At 34.9% G+C, this 24,082-nt stretch overlaps 1 long non-coding RNA gene across 1 annotated transcript in view; it reads left to right on the top strand.

Annotated features, from left to right (window-relative positions):
* LOC116422456 overlaps window positions 1-23,470 on the top strand; it is a 431,491-nt gene extending 408,021 nt beyond the window's left edge. The window contains exon 4 of the long non-coding RNA XR_004233101.1: window positions 22,386-23,470. This is a non-coding gene — a long non-coding RNA (uncharacterized LOC116422456). The remainder of the gene's footprint in view (window positions 1-22,385) is intronic.
* Window positions 23,471-24,082: the final 612 nt, after the last annotated feature.

The following is a 24,082-nucleotide window of genomic DNA, read 5'->3' as shown; positions in this document are numbered from 1 at the left end:
CATTTTTACTTAGACGGTTAGTTGACACAGTGGAGAGACTTGAATTCAAGATCCAAGTTCAAATCCTGCCTCAGATACCTACTAACTGTGTGCTACTCAACAAATCATCTAATTTATCACCCTCACACAAACCTTTGTCTGTAAAATGGGAATAATAATAGCACCTACCTGCCAGAAATATTGTAAGTATAAAATGAGATAATAATTATAAAACATTTTGTAAATATTAAAGCACTATATGGGTGTCTATTTGTTATTATTGTCATTGTTTTGTTTTTTCCTGGAAAACAACTAGTTTGGCTGATGCCTATTTCTGTTCTCATAGTGAATTTAAAAGTCAATCCAGTTGTTTGGTTTGTGTAGACAAGGAGAATTTGCTATAGAATCAGGCTTTCTAACCTCTGAGTGTTTCTTGCTTTAGAAAAGAAAAGAACTATATGATAAGTGTTTCTTTCTTTTTAATGATCCAGGAGAAAAGAAAGTTATTTGAATGAATAGGAGAGAAATATCATAACCAATACTCTGGAGATCATTCTCTTTGTGCTGCAATCTTTATGTCTTCTGTGCAGAAACAAGAATAATAGATTAAGAAATCATAGAATATTAGCATTGGAAAGGCATTAGAGGTAAGATAGTACAATAGTCTCATTTTATTGTTGAAGGATCTCTGCAAACTGACTAATCCAGAATCATACTATTAGTTAATGACAGAGCCAAGACATAAAAAAAAAAAAATTGGTTTAATTTTTAACCTGAATATATTTAACTTGTCTTCTGTGTTTTTATAAGGCCTGGAAGATGCTCCTCAATGTTACCATTTCTATATCCTTTATTAAAAAATCTGGTGCCAAACATCTGTCCATATTATTTCCTTTTCATTTTTTACCCTCAAAAGGCTAAAAAAAAGTCATATATGATAGATCCATCGTAAGGCAGGGACAACTGATGAAATATTTTCTGCTGAAGCAGTGTGTGCTTGACATGTACAGCAGCTGGCAAGGTCTCTGACCACTGCCATAAGCATACCCAAAGGGAAAAGTGATGGCCTCACAAGGTCATACCAGGCATAAGCAACAGCTGGAGCTGTGGCACAAATCACTGTTAGTTGAATCCCTATTGTCAGCCTTAGTGCCTCTATCTAGAAAACAAAATACATACAAAATATTCTTATACTGACATACACAGGACATGCTATTCTGATTGCCTTCCCCAGACATAAGAATATCAGAGACTATAAAGATGCTCAGAAAAGGAATCGCAACCCACCCCAATTAGGCTATTTCATAGCAGGGAAACCCCTCAATTACTTCTCTCTCTCACTTTACATTCATTCTGCTCCCACACAATAATGAAGTTTATACTTCAGTTAAAAGGCAAATGCCAATTAACAGCTTCTGACCCTTCTGAACTTTAATACCTTACTTCCCTATTGTTGTTGCCAATGTAGAAGTGCCAATACATTTACTATTTCTGGCTAGGACTTCTACCTGGCATTTCAGATCAGCTTTAATGCTTTTGCTTTCTACTAAAAAATCCCTATCTCATCTTTGGACTCAATTTCTTCCAAGTCTTCATGGAGGAAGGATGGGACTTATCCAGACTTTTTTTTTTTTTTTTTTTTTTGCTGAGTTAATTGGGGTTAAGTGACTTGCCCGGGGTCACAAAACTAGGAAGTGTTAAGTGTCTGAGACCAGATTGAACTCTGACTTCAGGCTGGTGCTTTATCCACTGTGCCATCCAGTTACCCCTAACTAGACATCTTTTAAAACCAGTCTGAATCCTGCATCAGAAATAGTTTCTATCCATTCCCTTGACTAGTTGTGATGTCACTACTTGTGACATTTCGGCCAACTGACTGAGGTGAGTAAAAATTGGTTTTCTCCTTCATTTATTCTATACAATTATCCTTTGTTATGTTTTCCAGAGTTCGTTTATCAGCTGCTCTTTTCCCAGTGAATGATCACTGCATATTTGTCTGCTGCTGTTTTTCAAATCAATTCTATGTGTTTATGGTGCCCTCATGTCTGATTATTGGATTTCCACCCATCGTTGAAGATAGGACTCAAATGCTGCCTCCTCTGGGAAGTCTTACCTGACACTTCTAGTAACCAATGATTCTTTTCCTTTGGGACCTAAAATAGTACTTGACATACATCTTTGTTGTGCATTTATCATTCGTCATTTTGTATCATAGTAAATATTGTAGATTGTGAAATGTATGACAAGAGGAATTTTTATCACATTCAAATTATCTATCTCCTCCAGCATGAGAGACAACTTACTATGAAAAGATTCTTAGAATTGTTGGGAAAATTCTTCATTGATACATGGTTTCATGATAATGTTCAAGTCTCCTTTAAGTCCTAGGTAAAATCCCACATTCTGTAGCAGGGATGTCAAACTCATGGGCAACAGCCTGAGTCATATTTAAATGTAATTGGGAAATGTTTAACAAGATTAATAAAAATAAAATACAACATAATGTTAATTTATGGTTTTTCTAGGTCAATATGCTGCTAAGAATCCATTTCTATTTGAATTTGACACCATTGCTCTACAGGAAACCTTTCCTAATCATTACCCTTTATTCATAGTTCCTTTCTTCTGCTGATAATTTCTGATTTATGCTACATGAAGCCTATTTTTACATAGCTACTTGTGTTGTCTTCCCCATTACATAGTAAGTTTTTTGGGAACAAAAATTTGTCTTTTGCCTTTCTTATATGGATGGATTACCTGACTGACTGAGAGCCTCTTTAAACCTCAAGCAACTTTCTAGGATTTTTTCCCCAACTAAATTATAGATGTTTCTTAGTGGAGGGAATTACCACAGAGATGAAATCATAGGCCTTTAAGGTTTTATTTTTATTTCCCCTATACATAACATAGTAAGTATTCTTTGGTCCCATCAATGAAGTTATTCTTCCAATGATGGCCATACTGGGCCATCTTCATGTGACTTTTGTTCATGTCTTCAAATAGGTTTGCCATACTAGAATCATCCAATGCAAATATCCCTCTACATGAAAACATGATCTTATCCTTTCCTGTTTTCTCTAGCAGATCATCGTATCTTTTCCAATCCCCTTATCTTCAATCTCCTCATCCCTTCACTTGTGCCTACAAAAATGTCATCTGCTCTGTTCTTTTGAAATCTTAACTAGATCAAAGCTTCACTTTGAGATTTAACCCTTTCCTTTACTAGCTAAATTCCTTTAAAAAAAAATCTCTATACTCAGTTCCTTCTCTTCCTTTCTTCCCAAAAACTTCCTCTAGGCTTATTTCCAAATATATCACTCAACTGAAATTGCTGTCTCCAAAGTTACTAGTGATCTCTTCATTGCCAAATATAATGGCTTTGTCTGTTGTCATTCTTCCTTGACCTCTCTTGAGCTTTTAATATAGTCAATTGCTCTATCCTTCTTCATGGAGAAATAATACTTTCTCTTCTTTGGGAAATAATAGCTAGGCTAATATTTATAGAGCCCTTAATATGTGCCAGGGACTGTGCTAAGTGTTTGATAATTCTTATTTGTTCCTCATAAGTTCATGATGCTGCTTTCTCACCTAAATGACTGATTCTTTTTCATCTATTGTGCTAGTACATCATCCATGTAATAGTCACTATTGTGGATGTGTCCCAGGTCCCCATTCCAGACCTTTTCTTTTCTCTTTTTGAACTCTATACTGTTTCATTTAGTTACTTTATCAGTTCCCATGACTTCATCACCTATCGTAATGCAGATATCTTTCAGGTATGTATGTGCATGTGCATATTCACACACACACAAACACACATACCTGGAATACATATATGCATACACATAGAAAGATACATATGCATTTATATGTATATGTGTGTATATGTGTATATCATATATTTGTAATCTCATTTCAGTTCTATCTCATGAGCTGCCTTTGAATACATTGGATATTTCACAGATATTTCAACCTCAATATATTCAAAAAGCCCACTCTTCTTCCAAACTCTTTCAAAAGTACCACTATCCTTCCAAGTCATTCAAATCATAGCTTTGGTTTTCTTCTTGACATCTCATTCATACCTATCTCACCTACTTCATCAAATCAGTTGCCAAATCTTGTCAATGTTCTCTTTCTCTCTCTCTCTCTTTCTCTCTCTCTCTTTTTTTTTCTCTCTCTCTGTCTCACTCTCTTTCTCTCTCTCTCTCTGTCTCTCTCTCTCTCTGTCCCTCCTTTTTTATTTCATTTTTATTTTTTAACATCTGATTGATATTTTTTGCCTCACATTTATAGGTCATTCCTACTTTGTGAAAGGTCTCATAACAAAGTAAGGTAAGACAGTTAAGTAAGACTCATTCAATCATTTCAGTTGTGTCCAAATTTTCATGATGCCATTTAAGGTTTTCTTAGCAAACAAACTAAAGTGGTTTTTTGACTTATTTTCCAATTCTTACAAATGAGTAAACTGAGGCAATGGGGTTATGTGGCTTGCTCAGAATCACACAGCTTGTAAATGTCTAAGGCCAGATTTGAACTCATGATGGAGTCTTCCTGATTCCAAGCCAGACACTCCATCCACTATGCTACCCGAGCTGCCCTAGAGGCCTCACCATGATTGGAAATCATTAATCAGAGGCTAGATAAACATGCATTTGTTTCTTTATCCTTCATTTGATATTTACCCCATGTCACTTCAAGTACTCTTTCATCTAATAACACTGATTTTCTTACTGTTCTTCAAAGAAGACATCCCATTTTGCAATTCCATGTATTTTCTCTGACTTCTCCCAAGGCTAAAATGTTGTCCATCCTCATCTCCTCCTCCTAGTTTCTCTGAATTTCTTTAATCTCATAAATGATAAAATGAAAAAATTTCATCTTTTATAAGAAGCATTGGCAAGTTCCCTTAGTGCCAGTGCCTTTCTTCTGAAATTATCTTTAATATACTTGTGTGTATATATATATATATATATATATATATGTACATAGTTATTGTCTCCCTCATTAGAATGTCAGTTCCTTAATTTATTGTTTTGTATTTTAAATCCTCTTTTGTGTTCTTCTGTGTACATGGCAATTTTTTCTTTCCTATTTTCTATTTAAGTTTAAAAGAAAGAAAAAAAAGGAAAAATGTCATCTCCTGAAGAGCAAGGACCATGTTTTTGTTTTTCTTTGTATCTCCAAGCCTAGAATTGTACCTGGTACACAGTAACTGTTTCTTAATAAATTTTTGTTGAATAACTACTAGACCAACTCACTGACTGACTGACACTTCTTTACCATTGGATTTTATTGTATTTGATAAGATCATTTTTATCATGAACAAACTAAACATGGTGGGATCTTGTATTCCCTACATCTAAACACAGTGGTATTTTGTATTCCCTATCTTTCTAGTAATTGTGTGTTGATAAACATTATGTGTACTGTGGAAGATCACTTTCAAAAGCCTATCTTTTCCTTCCTAATACCCTCATCAAGGATGCCCTCAATGTGTTTATAGATTACTCTCATAAAACTTTTTATATAAATAGGAAAGTAGACCTAGTAGAGACTAAATAATAGTCGTTGAAGTTATAAATATGAAGTTCAGTTAACTGTGCCCACAAGATTTATCTTGCCTGAATGGCCATCTGCCTGCTGGGTTAGCAGGATAACTTTGTAGCACATTAGCTCCCCTGCAAAGGGAGTCTTTCCACTGTCACTATGGGCTCCAGGGCAAGGAAAAAAGAGATTCATTTTTCCAATGTAAAGTTTAGCAATTGTGTATAGAATGAATAATAGGATGTACTCTGTAGACTTTTTTTTATTTGGCCCTTTTGCAATTAAAAAAAAAATCATCTCATGCTACCAATTGCAAAGTTATAAAAATAATTAAAATGAAAACACCTACCATATATAATATAAAGTGTCTGACTGCTATGGTACATATATACCACCTGCCTAAAGGCAACTAGGGGCCAAAAGCTTTAGTCCTGGAGTCAAGGAAATTTAAATCTAGCCTCAGATACCTGTTAACTATGTGATCCTGGTAAAGCCACCTATTTTCTGTTTGCCTTTGTTTCCTCAATTATAAAATAAGGGAAATAATATCATGTACCTTGTAGGTTTGTTTTAAGGATAAAATAAGGAATTTTTAAAAAGTAGCACCTGGCATATAATAGGTACTATTTGAATATGTCTTCCCTTCCCACCTTTGTTTTCAAGGATGACAGTACCAGTGGTAATTGCTACTGCTTGGATGACTCTGTGGCTGAAGAATAAGATAGGAGGACCAGTCTTCCTCTTAACACTGCTTACCTGGAGAGATGAGCTAATCACATAACCACTTTCTGGGTCTTTTTTTCCCTTTTCAATAAGATGAGAAGCAAGGACAAGATAGTCTCTAGATTCTTTAAGTCCTAATATTCTGTGCTATTTCTTTGATATTGTGAAGTCCATATAACAAAATAAAACTAGTGAAATAGTTAACGCATCTGAAAATATATACAGCATTTTACACTTCTTGTACCTCCATCTATCTAATTTTTAAGTAATTAACAAAAATCTATTTTCTCTCCTTTCAATCTTTTTTCACATTTTGAAACCTTCCTCCCCCACATTCTTCAAAAAATACAAATTTATTGTAATAAATACAGATAGTCAAGAAAAACTAATCATCCCATGACTTCACAAAAATAAATGCATCTCATTGTAAATCCTAAGTCTATCCCTTAGAATGTTTCATCATTTTCATTCATCACATGTAAAGATGGGTATGTCATAGAAAGATATTTATTTTTGTAAACGTATTTTAAAATTTCATGATGGAAGTTATGTAGCCATTAGGACATTGGAACAAAGGGAGTACCTCCAAAACCAGGAGAAAATGTTCTGTTACAAGAGAAACCAATTTTAAAGCTTCCTGTAGTATCATTGGTGGTAAATTCTGGCATAATAAATCTAATGGTCTGGTTGAAAAAAAAAATATTTTAATCCATTCTACCTGTTGTATCCTTCTCTCATGTTTTACAACAACCCTATTTCATTCAGGGGTATCTCCAGTCTGAGCTATATCTGGCCTCTGGATCCAGAGAGCTTTGGAGGGAAAGTGAGGCCAGTGACGTTGCAGGGCCCTCCCTCACTTAAATCCTTTACTCCATGTCAAGGTATCACCTCCCTGCTGTCATGGTCTTCTTTGATAACAAAGAACAAACAGCAAAAATTCCAACATTTCTGAGAGTGGGGGTGGTGGGGAGTACAATAAAGACTTTCTTAGTTCTCCTTTGTTTTTACCAGGAGCCATGTTTTGATGCAGTTTGAGTTCTATGATTTCAAGGAATAGGGCAAGGAAGAATGACTGAAGCCTGAAAAGACAAAGTAAAATGAGCTAGTTTTATTGAACAGAAACACAATATGAAGGGTAGTCAAGGACAATGTGGAAATAAGTCCACTGGGAGCCCAGAAGAAAGGGGCACCCAAACCAGTAAAGCTCACAGAATTTTTATAGCATTCTTGTCTTGAGGACCAGGGACTGGGAGGACAGAAGCAAAGATCCTGTACCTGGTGTGCAATCAATGTTCAGAGTCAGTGCTGATTTGTGCTAGATGACTATCTGGGAAATTGGCAGATAGCTAAAATTCAAACTGCCTCTGGACAGAAATGGGACATTTAGCCATTCCTCAAAGCTTTACTTTGATCACATGATTCTAAGGATGTATTTTTCTGGAGTTTTTTGCATTCAGCAAGTCTAAGAAAAGGGGCATGATGCTAAATATTTTACCAACTAATTTCAAAAAAAATGTACACAGGGACATATTTTAAAATTTAATCTGTATTATTAATATTCCCTCCATAATTTTCTTATCTAAATAATCAACAAAACAATAAGTGAAGTCCTGATTTGTAGTGTTTGCTAATTTCCTGGCTATTAATGATCACACTGAAAATTTAACAATAAGTTAATAATAGTAGTTTATAGCATCTGCTATACTACAGGCCAGGCACCATGCTAAACACTTTACAAATATGATCTTATTTTAGTTTCACAACCATCTTGCACAGTAGGTGATATTATAGTTGGTAGAAGAAACTGAGGGAAAAAAAATACTATGATTAACCCAAGATTACACAATTGATAAGTGTTTGAGAATGAATTTGAACTCAGATCTTCCTGACTCCAAGTTCAGTATTCTATACATTATGTCTGTCAGAACTGTTTCTATTGGGTCTGCTTCCTAGATATGTATAATAGAATAGGGATAGAAATAAAAGTGCCAACATTATTTGTATTCAAAAAAATGAATAAAAAAGAAAACTGCTTATGAATTTGGTTCATCTTCTGACCCTTGGGCTTAAATTCTGCAAGCCTTTGATAATGTTAAAGAATTGGCCATTTTTCAGACATTTACAGACTACTATATTGAATTATAAAGAATTTAAGTACTATTCAATTTCTGATTCTGACAGCTTACATCTGAAAATTCTGAAAAATAGAACATTGTAAAAGTTTGCCAAGACTTTCCTTTTTGTCCCTTTTATAACATTTTTTTTCTAACCATCCACATTAACAAAAAGGTAGTAGTCAATAAAAGGGGGAAAAAATCATTCTGAAAAAATAGCAGACAAATATCTGGTTTGGCTGATGTAGCCAATATTGTGACATCAGGTGATATGCTTTGGAAGCACCAAATGTTGGGGTTCAGTCATGTAAAGAATTCACAATGGCCATTTTCTTTGGCAAAAGGTAGGCTTATTTAGGAGGAGAGGTTACAGACAAAATGAAAAGATTAAATAGACACCAGAAATGGTAAATATTAAATAGAGTGGGAGAATATATAGTTAGAAATAAAGAGGTTTTAACAATTAATGATGGAAAGGGCAAGTTCTTTAGTGGAATCCCAATTAGCCAGAAGAAAGGAACTACCGCATAAGGTTGGGACATAAATCCTAAAAGAAACTTAGCACCCTAAAAGAGTTAGTTAGCTATAAGGAAAATTGAGTGTTTGAGAAGAGAGACACCATAAGACATAGTGGAGTTTAGAAGAGATATCAGAGCTAAACTGATCTCTACCAGAGTCTTCCCCTTGCCTTCCTCAGGGAACAATTCCATCAATACTCCAGTTTCTCCCTGCCAACCATGCCCACCGTTCAGGATCTCATCATGTAGAAGGTACAGCTCAATGTACCTTCTAATACTCCACTGGTGAAGCTGGCCCTGGATTTTACTAAGTTATTTGTGTATTTACTACAATGGTGCATCTGACATCCAGCTCCAAGTATGATTGCTGTTGGATTACCTATCAGATCAATAAATTTAGCCAAATGAAATCTGTTCTCTCTCAAAAGATCTCTGCCCCCAATATAATGAAAGAAACAAAAGACACTTTGATTGCCTTTGCAGAATCTCCCAGACTAGCATGCAAATTCCCGTGGGGATCCATTCTCAGCATCAGGAGCACTTTTCACATTTCAACTCAGGAAGTGTAAAATTATAAGAGAGAAGGAGAGAATGGGTAAACAAAATTGGAATGATGGAAAAGCAGATTATGTGAGAAATAGATTCTATTGTCAGAGAACAAGAAACATGCATTAAGTAACTACAATGTATAAGGAACTACATAGAATATAGGCCCAGGTAGAAGAGCATTCAGAATGAAAGGAAAAGTATTAAAGATGGAAATATAAGTTATTTTAATGACATACCAATATATAGAAAAATAAATATTGTGATATCAATTTTTATTTATGAAAAGATGTTTTCATTTAGTCATTTTTCAGTAGTATCTGATTCTTTGTAATCTTTTGGGGGGTTTTCTTAAGAAAATATATTGGAGTGATTTGCCATTTCCTTCTCATTTTACAGATGAAAAGGAATTGAAGCAAATGGATCCCCACAAGTGCTTCAGGTCAGATTTGAACTCAGGAAAATGAGTCTCCTGGACTCCAGGTCCAGAATTCTATCCATTGCACTCTCTAAATGCTTTATGAGAAAGTAGTAGAGCATATAAGTAAATAGGATGACCTAGAAGTGGGAAGATATGTGCACTGATTCAACTCTGTTACCTCCGTTCACAGTTTAAAGTAAGGGATGGACATGAAGATGGATAACTCATTGCTCCTATTTGTATAAAGGTGCTTATATGTTTTGCTATATCATTGGTGACACACTGAATGATAAAAATAGCCACAGAATATCAAAGTTGGAAGGGACTTTGAAAATCATTTTGTTTAACCTATATTAACCTATTTTGTACAGAAACCTGCTCCCTAATATAACTGACAAGTACTTCCCCAGTTTTAAGATTACTGATGTTGAGGAATCACTCTGGCTCTCATTGATTGGCCAATTCATTGTTTGGGTTTTGATGGCCTAGAGTGAGTGAAAATAGCAATTGTTTTCTGCTCTAACCAGAAATTCCCAGGGTCTTTCCCTCCTCAATAGATTCTTTTATGATAGCAAACTAGGAGAGTTTTGTCTCAGTCTTTGCCTAGTTCTTATTCACTGAATGGACAGTTGCCTCAAGCAAACTGAAACCTGTAAAAGATCTTAGCTTAAAAAGGTTAAGGTATCCTAGTGCATATGGGACATTGCCAGTAGTCTTGACTTATGTCTTCATGATATCTTTGGTTTTCCTTGAGAATGAAAGATCAATATTTCATTGGTAGTGAGGAAGTATTTCACAAAGAATAATTTACACATGTTATCTCTTTTGATCCTCATAACAATTGGGGGGGAGGTATTTTTATCATCTTCAATTTATTGCCAAGTAAACTGACAGAGTTAAGTGACTTGCTTGAGATCACACAACTAGTTATTGCCTAAGATAAGCATTGAACTAATCTTTCCTGACTCCAAAGACAGTATTCTATCATATCACTTAGCTGTCTACCAGACATTACTCTTTATTCCCCAAACCAGCCCGTTATATTTTGGGAATACTTTATTGGGAAATTGTTCATTATATTTAACCAAAATCAGCCTCTCTTTTGCTCTTTTGATTGCCAAATCCAACAGCTTATTCTCATCTCCCTAGCCATTGTTTACCATTTGAACCTGCTGACCACTCTATGATAATACTCTTTTTTGAAGTTCTTCTTGTATCTACATAATGACTCTTTCTTGATTGCCTCTTCTTTATTTTTCCTAAGCTCAAGTGCCTTCCAATGCTCTATCCCATGTTCTTTTCTTTCATTTCTTTCTTTTCTAATCTTTGACAGTGTTATCCATTGTTATTGCTTCAATTATCAACTTTTTGTTTGTATTCACCAATAATTTATAGTTATGTTTTCAGGCCTAATCTGTTCCTTGAGCTCCAATCTCACGTCTTCTTAATACTAAATAGCTCTACCTGTACATCTATCTCACTGACACCAAGAAATGCACAAAATTGAATTCATCTTCTTACCCTGTAATATTTCCCCAATACAAACTTATTTCTATTGATGAAAATACAATTTCAATGTCATCCAGGATCTAAATCTCAAGTCATCTTTGACTCTCCTTCCTCCCCTCATCAACAGCCTATATCCACTTTATGACTACTAAAAATTCTACATTCAGCATGCATTTCATATTTATCTATTCCACCATATTTATACTGTTACTACATGTATTCATCACCCCTTCCCTGAACTAAAAAAAAAGCTTCCTACTATAAAAGTCTGCACTAGACGATGTTACCACTACCCCTGCTGCACAAAAAACAAACACAACTTAGTAATTGCTTTCCACCGCATTTAGGATAAAATAAAACCACTTAACAAAAATTTAGACCCTGGGCAATCTATTGTAGCTTCAGCCTATCTTCCCAGTCTTATTTCATGCTACTCTCCTCCCCATTCTTTATCCCCCAATCAAATTTGATTCCTTGATAGTGCTAGAACTTTCCTTTCCCCTTTAGCTTCCATATATTTGTATAGGACATCTTCTCTTTTCATCCGTACTCATTAAAATATTGCTCTTTTTTTATACATTAACTGTTGCTTCTTTTCCCATCAAGATTCCCATGATCCTGCAACTAAAAATTATCTTTCCTTACTCAAATTGTCATATAGCCTTCTGAATATTCTAGTTATCCACAAAATAGACTATTCAGCTTTAGAGCATAGTTATATTTCCTATCTCTTTATTAAATTGTACACTCTTCTTAGGCAGGGATTGTGTGTTCATTTGTCTTTCATTTGTGTGTTCCCAGAACCTCATGCCATAACTGGAGCATAGTAAGCACTTAATATATGTTGCTTGAATGAAATCGAATGTCATAAGCAAAAATCTATTCATCTACTAGTTCCAAAGTCTCTATTGTGCCGATCAATGCCAATCCAACTGTGTTCATTTAATGTCAGGGTTCATTCAAGCTTTCTTGAATATCCATAAAAAACACTTTCTTTGAAATCCACTGGGCCTTTGCCCATATAAAACAGTGTCAATCAAAATCAAATACCAGTAATCACAAACTACTCTTATGAAGTCATATGACAAGATTCACGAATTGGGTATCTGATCTTCCTCAAATACAGATCTGATTATATCATTCTTGTACTTAATAAAATTAATTTTTAATTTATGGTATAAAACAAGCATTCCATAATATAGTACAATAAAAAGTGATTGCACATGAGACTTCAAATCTGCTATATGTAACTTGCTATGCCTTTCAAATACAAATGTATATTTCTTTTCCCCACTTTTTTTTCTTCTATACCCCTCTTCATCCTAGAGATGCTACCATTTGACACAAAGAGAAATGGGTACTATTAGACACAAATTACATACACACACATACACATATGAATGTAAAATTATTCTAAAACCATACTACACATTTTTTTTACATATCAATTCTTTCTCTGGATGCATATAGTATGGTTTTTCATAAGTTCTTTATAATTAATTTAGGTATTTCTAATAGTCAAAACAACTAATTCACTCAGCCATTCTTAAAATATATATCAGTGTTACTGTATACAATGTTCTCTTGGTTCTGTTCATTTTACTTTTCATTATCAAAGGCTCCTTACTGCCTCTAGGATCAATATATATTCTCTTGTTTAGCACTGACAACCCAATATGTTCCCCACAGATAAACAATAAAAATATATAAACAAACTTTTCAAAAGAAGAATTGCAAATTATTGGTAACTATGAAAGAATGCTCCAAAAGCATTAATCACAATGAATTGCAAATCAAAACTATCGTGAGGTTTTACCTCAGACACAGTAAATTGTCAAAAATAACAAAAGATATGAATAGTCAATATCATAGGGGTTGTGGAAGATAGGTACAGTAATTCATTGTTGATAGAGCTTTGTGTGAATCAATACAGCCATTTTGGAAGACAATGTGGAATTATACAAATAAAATGACTAAAATGCCTATGCTCTTTAACCTGGAGATTCCACTATTTGGCATTGACCCCAAGGAGACTATTGACAAGAAGAAAATCTTCATGAAGAACAAAGTACTATAACAGCACAAGAACATTGATTAGGGAGTGGCTAAACAAAGATGAGAGCAGGTAGGTGGTACAGTGAATAAAGTGCCTGGTCTGGAATTAGGGAAATTTATCTTTCCCAATGCAAATCTGCCTCAGATACTCACTAGCAAGTCACTAGACACTGTTTGCCTTAATATCCTCATCTGTAAAATAAGCCAGAGAAAAAAATGGCAAACTACTCTGGTATCTTTGCCAAGAAAACCCCAAATCGGATCACAAAGAGTCAAACACAACTAAAAAATTACTGAAAAACAAATGGTGAAGCATAAATGTAATGGAATATTATTGTGCTGTAAAAAATTACAAATGTAATAAAGAGAAACATAGAAAGAAGACTTAAAAGAGACTTGGTAATAGCAATATACATGTGTGTTTGTGTATTTAATCATGTTTTGCTTTTGTAACATAAATGAGTACAGAACTCTTAAAAACAATCAGTTATCTGAATTATGTTCATCTCCTACAGTCTGGTCAAAGTCATTTTCATGCTATTCTTCACACATGACCCTCCATTTCCCAACTCAGTACCTTTGGACTGGCTTCCCCCATGCCTGGCATTTATCATCCTTACCCCTGTGTCTTAGAATCCTTAGATACCTTCAAAATTCAGCTTAAGTGCTAGCTTCTATATAAAGTATGTCTAAATCTTCTTACCCATAATGGTTCTTCCTCTAACTCCAAAAAGAAGTTTCATTTTGTATATACTTGTATCTTCTCATGTCATCTTTCTTGATAGAGTGCAAACTTGAGAGCAGGAATTATTTCATTTTTTTTTCTTTTTTATCTCAGTTGCTAGCACAGTGTTTGGTTCATAGTAGTATGAATAACCAATGAGCACAGGAGCATGGATTTAGAATTGGAAAGAACTTCAGAGGGTATTCAATTCAATATTTTCATTACAGATGATGATTGGAAGCACAGGAAAGTTAAACAACTAAAGTCTAAGATAGTAAGTGTCAGAAATCTGATTTGAGCCCAGGTCCTTTGACCAATAGGACTAATATTGTTTCCATAGTGCCACACTCCTCATCCATTCATTCATTCATTCATTATTCATTAATGTGGTGGTAGGGAACTTTCAGAAGTTCTGATAAATCTTGGACTGATCAGACCTCTAGGTCTTGGTACAAAGATCCATATCTTAGATCCATTAAAATGTTTAGATGAGTGCAGTAACATTTGTACATATTAAGGCAAGGAAATTAAAGACCTAAATCTGTATCAAGAATCAAGACTCTGATGCATCCGTAAGTTATACGATCAGAATTAATTTGTATTTAATAATTCTCTAGAGAAGTATCTCTAGGGCCAGAGTAAAGTGAAGAGTTAAAATTATTATCAGGATAATGAATAATTCAGGTAATTATTTGCATAGATTATCTAAGACCAAAGAAAGATTCCACTCTTGAGAAAAAGGGGAAAAAACTTAGAACATTTCATTTTATCTCATTATTACTTCTGAGCTTTTTAATATAAAACAGGAATTCTATTATATCTTTTTAGCCAAAAGTCATTTACACTAAATCATGTTCAGTTCTAGGCACAATTGATGAGCTACAGGTGTCTAAGATAGCATCAAAACTGCTATGGGAAGATGTGTTAGAGGAAGTGGGAGCTATTAAGTTTGAAGAAAAGAAGGTACAGGGAGGGCTTGATAAATATCTTCATGTAGCTCAGTTTTCACCCAAGCTGTCCACAGAGCTATTCCTCAGGAAAAAACCATCGCAGGCTTAGATAGAAGCTGAGTTACATTCAAATATCTGAAGTGCTATAATGGCAAAGAGGTGTGTTAGAGCCTTCCTTTTAAGTTTATCTCCAAATTATCCTGCCTATATTTTGTTTATTCATAGCTGTTTACAAATTATCTTTCCCTTTGAACTGTAAGGAACAGCTATCTAGAATTATCTGGAAGTGGATCTATCTAGGCACACAGTAGGTGTTTCATAAATGCTTATTGATTGGTTGCTAGACTGGTAAGTAGTGAAGACCCCTCACTGCAGGATGCTCATATGTGGGAGATGCCATCAAAAGGATTTCTACCTGACTATGTGTTGAAATAGAGATCTTCTAAGGATCTTCCCAAATCTGAGATTATCCTATCTAGGAGAATACTCCATAAGAGTAAGAATCGTGTCTTACATTTGTTTGTCACCTAGGACCTACCACAATGCTTAACACAGGTTCACTTACATTGTCAGTTTGCTGAATAAATATTCGACACATCATTTTGCTTCTTCATAATAATTCTAGGCCTGTTTGCATTTTTAGCAGAATATTTTTGTTTTCAAATGTCTTTTAGAATGCAGAAAACTGCACCTGCTGCAATATATCTGTATCTTCTCAAAAATTTCCCAGTGTGCTTCATGATTTCCTTCCCCCTTGACAAAATTCTCCTGATCAGATCCAGGCTGCCTATTAGAGTCCTGTATATAGAAGCATTGAAAAGTCAAAGATTTATTTATACATCTGGGCACAAGCAAGATAACTGATTTCTGGGTGGAAAAATATCAAAATCATTTATGTTGTAAATAGGCATTGCCTGTGAGTTGTATTTAATAGATGAAATTCCCTGCAGTGCTCAGGAACATCAGGATATCTGTGAACTGTTACAATGCACCAGGCAGACAGAGGTAGAATAGGGCCCAGGATAATGGAGTTGAATCCTTGCCAAAAAATCCAAGGTTTTTGTGGAAATGAATTAATGGTGTCACAGACTTGCAGCTTGCCAGAGTTGTTGCTGTGGACATTCATCTAAAAAAAAACCGAATATGTTGATGAGTGAACCCCTATGGCTTTCCAAATGAGTACCTAGTCACCCCTTCAGCCTCTGTCATTCCAAGACTGCAGTCCTGACACTATGTTAGAGATCATAGGGACTTCATCTGTTCTAACTTTAAGGATGACTTTGCTTTCTAAAAAGTTTTGTTTCCTCCATTGGTGCAGCAATATCATAAACACGTCAGCTGAGGAATCATTTACAATCCCAGGAAATAAAATCCATTACATTTCTGCTCTGTATAGAAAAGTGTGTCTAACAGATTGTTTAATTTGAAAGAGAATGCAAGTGGCTTTCAGATGAATTGCTTTATCTCCTTACATTACATGGAGACAACTGATAAAAACATCTTCATATATAATCATTAACAGTGGGGTTTTTTTTAAGAGGGTAATGATAGCATTTGGATAAACCAACGAATTAAGACCAGCATCCTCCATCAGTATGTGGATTAATCATTTGTTATTAAAGGGCAGTTCAGGGAAATTAGCTTTCTCTCTGAATGATCTGCTTTTATCACTATTGTTAATTTATGAATAATGGACCTAAAATCCCTCAATTCTCTGGTCCAATAATATGTTTACAGTAAATGAGACATTAACCTTTTGAAAACTCTTTCCTGGAACCCTAAGGCAAAAAAAAAAATAAAAAGCTTTACAGAGACTTTTGATAATGGCAAAGTGTGTGTGTGTGTGTGTGTGTGTGTGTGTGTGTGTGTGTGTGTGTGTGTTTAACCTTGATTTGCTTTTGTAATGTGAATAAGTACAGAACACCTAAGAATAACAAATCATTTGAATAATTCTCGACTCCTAGAGGGCGTATCAGAACATCAGCTTCACCAGCTTCTAAGCATGATTTCTTGGGGTTAGATGGACAAGTCAGGCTGCTTTGTGTTATGAATTCTAATGTGCACAATTCCAACACCTGTTTTGTTAAATAGGAAAAGTCTTGAATTGATAATTAGATCATACCCATGGAAAATGGGAATCATTGTGACGGCTTGTCAGTCAGAACTGTCATGCTTTCTCTTCCATCCTTTCAATAAGCTTTCATTTTTCTCTTTTTTTCTTAAAAGAATTTTTTATAGAAAGCAGCATGTCAAAATTATAAATGGCAAAACCTTGCATAGAGATAATATTCTACCTTGCTTTCAGACTTAAGCTATACTGTTCTCCTTATTCCATGTATAATATTGGTTTGATTCTGTAACAGTTTTCTCATTGTAGCCACACAGCCTATAACAATCATCTCTATGTCTACTTTGTAGGTGTCCAGAGATGAATGAATGTTAAGGCAGAACAACACCCAAAAAAAAAGAAATGAAATTTGACAAAAGCTCAAATTTTTCCTACATACACACAGGTACATCTGTGAGCTCCAATCCCCTCAACCCTCATTCTGACATGAAAGTGAAAGAAATATTCAAACATCTTTAAGGAAATAGATCTTTGTCATTCTAGGATTTTGCACTGAGGAAAAGAAAATAAAAAAAAAAGGGGGGGGGGAAGATAGGAGATGAATATCAGTTATTCTCTTGCCCTCTCTGTGACAAAAAGGGGATTTTAGGAAATCATCAGTTCTGATCATTCCATTGCCCTTCATTGCCTATCTACTAAAGATAAAATGCCAAACCATCTGGTATCCAATTTACTCTACAATATGATTAGAATTTGTCCATCCATCATGATCCCCCCATGTATAGACTGCTATAATCTGACTGTACTGCCCATGGATTACTGATATATAGAACTTTTTCACCTTTTTGCCTTTGTTTCATTATATTTCCTCCACCTGAATTGCATTCCATGCATATTAAAATGAAATGTTCTCCTTTATAATAATAATGGTAATAATAATGGTGATAATAGTAATTATGAGAAAAATTTTGATGGCTTACATTTATTTGGCCTTTTAAAATTTGTAAAGTATTCTATGTTATCTTATTTGATCCCCCAATACCTCTTTAAAATAGATGCTTTTATTATTCCCATTTTACAAATAAAGACTAGGAAGTAGAGACAAAGACATATACATACAGAAAGAGAGAGAGAGAGGGAAAAAAAGAGACAGAGACAGTGACAGACAAAGACAGAGAGAGGCAGAGAGAGAGAACAGGGAAACAGAGACAGAAGACACAGAGACAGATTCAGAGAGAGGCAGAGAGAGAACAGAGAAACAGAAGACAGACACAGAGAGAGACAGAGAGAGAACAGAGAAACAGAGAGACAGAGACAGAGACAGAGAGAGGCACAGAGAGAACAGAGAAACAGAAGACAGAGACACAGAGACAGAGACAGAGAGAGAGGCAGAGAGAGAGAACAGAGAAACAGAGAGACAGAAAACAGAGACAAAGACAGAGAAACAGAGACAGAAATTAAGTGACCTGGCCAGAATCATTTAGCTTTAAGGGAATGAAACAAGTTTGAACTTTGGTTTTCTTAACTCAGATTCAATTCCATCTTATCTATAAAGCCTTCCCTATCCCCCATAAAACTTAACCCCTACCATATTCATGCATTTTATAACACTCTTATGACAATCATTATATTCTTGTTCTATAGTCATTAATGTGCTTATCAAGAAGAACATATGCATAATAAGGGTAAGTGAGGATTGTGTCCTCCATTTGTCACCACATAGTACCTAACTCAATGACAACCTCAAAGTAAGCACTCAGTACATTTTATTTGTCAAAAGCAAAGGAATAGAATATCAGCTTTTGTCTCTAATTTTAAAACAACAGGATTTTGGAAATAGAAAAGACTATATATACAATGAAATATAACTCACTCATTTCACAGATAAGGATATTGGGGCTCAAAAAGATTATATGATTGGCCCAAGGCTACATAACTGGTCAGCCGAATGGCTTGGACATAGAACACCAGACTTGAAGTCATCAAGAAGATGTCCCCAAGTTCAAATCTGGCCTTTCACTTCCTGGTTTTGTGACCCTGGCCAAGTCACTTAAATCTGTTTACTTCTATTTCCTCATTTATAAAATGAGGTAGAAAAGGGAATGGCAAGCTACTCCAGTATCCTTGCCAAGAAAATTCCAAATGGGATCACAGAAAGTTAGAAATAACTGAAAGGAATGAATAAAAACAACTAATTAGTGACAGATCCAATGCTATAACTCAAGTTACCTGTCCAATGTCCAGTGCTCTTTCCTCTAGATGATATCACCTATCCTGATTTGGTCAATGAAATATGCAATAAAAATCTGTTTAACCTAAACTTTCACTTTAAGAATTACATTTTTAATTTAACCTATTGAAAATAACTACCTACTAGTATGAATAGAGTTCTGGATCTAGAGGCAGGTAGATCTGAGTTCACACCCCTTTCAGACACTATAACTCACTATAATTCTGTGACCGTAGGCAAATGTGTTTCAGTCTCCTCAGCTATAAAATAGGGGAAATAAGTAGAATCTACTTTCCAGGATGGTTGGGAGGATAAATTGAGATTATTTTTGTAAAGCACTTTGCAGAGTATCTGACATTTTGTAAGCACTTAATCTGCTTCTAACCTATTATCTGATTTATGAGAATGTATCCATAACCTTAGTCCTGGGAAGTACCAGGCAAAGTGGGTCAAGTTTTTTCCTAACAGACAGCAGAATCAGGAAATTACTGTTTATAATTTTTTTTCATTCTTTTTATTATGCTTCAGTGAGAATCCTTTTCTTGCTCCAGTCTCACAACTTAGACTGAGCTAAAGCAAATTCTAGACTCCAGAGAGATTATTTCCCAAGCTCAGACAGTGACAGCTCCCCTCACTCATTATCCAATGTTCTTTCCACCAAAGATTGCTTTATTGTCTATTATAAAAATACAGTAAAAGGAATTTTATATTATCTTTAATTTGTGATAGACAATCAAAGTGTTTTCTTATAATTCTACAAAAATACTTGTTTTTAAGAATTAAAAAATATTGCATTTATTATAGTTGAAAAACATTGAGGATCCCAAGTAAAGTGGTGTTTAAAGCCAAACTTATCAAATAAAAATCTTGAAGGAGGGATTTTCTTTGAGACAAGACACTCTCTTACTCATACTGAAATAATAATAATAATTCTTGAAAATAGCAAATGTCTGACCTGTGCATATTTGCATACACTGGAAGTTCTAACCAAGAATCTTTTCCTGCTGAGTATGTCTTATTTCATTAAGAAAATCTAGGGAAATCAATAAAATAGCATTGCCATTCTATTGAAGATATGCCCCTAATCTAAGCCTCTGAGTCTGATTACAACAAATTCTTTTCCTAGAGTGTCTGCTCCAATTAAGTTCTTCTTTGGAGAAAATTTGTTTTCAAAATAATTAACTAATATCATAATCATAATTTTTTCTCACACATAAAGCTCATGGAATCCCTTAATTAGAGAATGAAGCCTAAAACTTTAGAGGGATATTTAAATCTCTGACCTGGTTAAATTCTTTGTATTTCTAGAAAATATCTTTCATTTGTCTTCCCTATCATAGAATTTTAATATAGAGGCATATATCATAAAATAATTATGATGATTTATAGTTTTATTTTTTAAATAAAACAAAATCAGGAACTAGAATGACATTAAAGAAATTGTGATAAAAATCAAGAAGTGCCTATAAGCACCAGGTACATAGAGAGAGTTGGTGGGGAATTCAATTCAATTCAAATCTTGTTTTTTAATGATATCTTTTTTGTTTTCATATCATATTTATTTTTATGCCTTTTTAGTATGCCTTCTTTCCCTCCTCTACTCAAAAAAACCTATTCTTCATGACAAAATATTTAAAATAACAATAATTAGCATTTATATAGCACTTTAAACTTTATAAAGTACTTTACAAACATTATCTTATCTTATTCTCTATTACTAGCCCCATTTTACAGATAAGGAAACAGAGGAAAACAGTCTTTAAGTGACTTATACAGGATTACACAGCTATATGGATTTAAACTCAGGTCTTCCTGACTCCAAGTCCAACACTCCATCCACTGCACCACTTAGCTACAAAAGAAAAAAAAAGCAGAAGAAAATAATCAACATGTATCAATGATCCATTTTCCCCTTCTTCCTACCTTCCTTCATGCAATAAAGAATAGATGTATGATAGATGATAGATAAATAGATAGATAGATAGATGAGAGACAAAATAAGAAAGAATGAGAGAGGGAGTACAAGAGGGAGATTTATAGAATCCCTATATCTTCTAAACACAGTCAAGCAAAACAGTTCCCTAAATCATTTCCGAATGTGTCCCATATTCTTGCATATTAGCCAATCATCTTTCTGATTCATAAAGTAGACAGCATTTATCTCTGTCAATCCTCTGGAATCTTAGTCAATAATTTAGGTAATCACAGACCTTGAGCCCCTTTTCCTGGAATCCACACTGCAAGATGTCTGAAGGGACCTCATTACCATCACATTGCATAGTTGTTCCCAGTGAAAAGATGTTCTCTTTACAACTCTATTTCCTTTCTCTATTCCTCAGACTCATACAAAATTCTCAGCATGACTCAAATCCAACATCTACTTCAGTGCTCACAATAAATCAAATCTCTGCCAGGTAAAAGAGAGTATTGCTCTTCCATGACTACAATTCCTAGGATTCCTAGGGTTTCCGAGTTTGATTTTTTTCTCTTGATCCACATAAGAAGTCTAAATAGCCAGTTTTCTTGAAAACACACACACACACGCACACACACACGATTGCCATCATTACTACTGTTGTACAAATCATTCTTATAATTTTCTTTAGTTGGGTGAGGGGAGAAAGGGAGTTCTTTGAAATTTTCATTAGCAACAGAAATCCAAAATGGTCCCTGAGGATTTTAAATAACTTCATTATGCCAACATAAAACACCTTAATTTGCTAGTTCATCATTTTCTTGTGATTACAGACATTAAAAAGACATTTTCTTCTTACTATTCCCAACTGGAGCACATATGAATTGTTTACCTCAGTGTGCTTATTCTTCATTCTTTCATATAGTAAAGTCGGTCTAAATTCTGAATGTTTTTAACTAAATTCTTTTCTGTAATTCAATGGACTGTACCAAGTTTTAAAACAGATTTTCTGGTCAATTCTGCAAGTACAATCATATCTCATTCTTAATAGCTATTGTGTTCTAACTCATTTCCTACTTTTGATAGGATTACTGGACTGGTAGATCAAGGGAGTCCTGGTAAATTAAAAAGTCCGTGGATTTCATCAAGGTATGTGAAAAATTATGGCATGATATCCCTGTAGATGACATGGAGAAATTTGAGTTGGATGAGAACACAATTAGAAGGATTCTTAACTGATTGAATTACTGTACTCAATGTGTGCCTATTAATAGATTGATATCAACTAGAAGATAGGTCTCTTGGGATGTGGTACAGAGTTTAGTCTTTAGCCTTACCCTGTTCATCAAATCAGTGGAATACATAAAAGTCATGCTTATCTGAATTACAGGTAACACAAAGCTGAAAGGGATAGTTAATATGATAAATGACAGAATCAAGGTTCACAGTGATTTTAACAGGGTAGACAAATGAGTGGAAACCAACAAGATGACATTTAATAGGGATTAATTTAAGTTCCTGCATGTAGACTCAGGGAAAAAGTCACTTCAGGATGGCAGAGATGTGGCTTAACAGAAGTTTTGTGAAAAAGCACTGGAGATCTGAGGTGACCACAAGTTGACGGTGAGTCAATATATGGCACAGCTGCTTAAAAAAAGACAAAATTAATGATGTTAGATGGCATTTACATTACCATATAGATTTAGTACTCTACTCTGCCGCAATCAGACTTCATTTAAAACTCTGGATTTCAGTCCCAATTACTGCATTTTAAAGGAGACTGAAAACATGAAGAACATATGGAAGAGGACAATATGGATAGTAAAGATTTGGGAAACCATGGAATGTGAAGAATGATTAAATAAACTAGGAAGATCTATCATAGAGACACTGCTCCCTCCCCAAATTTCCCATACAGTCCTGAAGTTGTCTCTAAATTGCTACCTTGCTGTCTTATTATGTCTGTTTTTCTTGATCCCCCAAACTTATCTGGGGTCAGACTCTGCCCTATGTGTTTTATTGAGTTAATCAGATTTGTTTCCTAAGCAGCTAGGTGGCCCAGTGTAAAGAGTACTGGCTCTGGAGTCATGAAGATCTGAGTTCAAATTTAGCCTTGGACCTTGATGTTGTGTGATTTCGAATAAGTCATTTAAACCTCTTTGCCTCAAGTTTCTTCATTTGTAAAAAGGGGATACTAGCACCCAGTGGAGATCAAATGAGGTATTTGTAAAGTGCTTAGGCATCTGAAGTCATCCTGATCTCTATCTGGCCACTGGTCCCAGATGGCTCTAGAGGAGAAAGTGAGGCTCGTGACTGCACAGCCTTTTCTCACTTCAACCCAATTTACTTGCACATCATGGCTTCACCTTACTGAAGCCATGGCCCTCTTGAAGAACTCATGGTAAACAACAGCAACAAGAACAATACCAGGGACATAACAGTTGCCACATAAATATCTGTTTCCTGCCTTGTCCCTCCTGTACTCCATCTCATTCAGATTAACTCTTTATATTCTGTCCTAAATCCTCATTCAACTCTTTCTCTCTCTGTATGTTCCTGTCCCTGTTTCTCTGTTTGTCTGCCTGTCTCTCTTTCTTTCTCTATCTCTGTCTCATTATATGTGTCTCTCTCTGTTTCTGTCTCTTTGTCTCTCTATTTTTCTGTCTTTCTTCTCTCTTTCCCTGTTTCTTTTTGTCTCAGTCTCAGGGGTGGGGGGGAGGGGAAGATATACATGTAAGACGCACATTTGAGTTTACACTGAATCATTAGCATTTTCTCAAGTC

Source organism: Sarcophilus harrisii, chromosome 3 (assembly GCF_902635505.1).
Source record: "Sarcophilus harrisii chromosome 3, mSarHar1.11, whole genome shotgun sequence".
NCBI classification, from domain to species: domain Eukaryota; kingdom Metazoa; phylum Chordata; class Mammalia; order Dasyuromorphia; family Dasyuridae; genus Sarcophilus; species Sarcophilus harrisii.
Note: the sequence above shows the minus strand (reverse complement) of the source record. Positions and strands in the feature narration are given on the sequence as shown.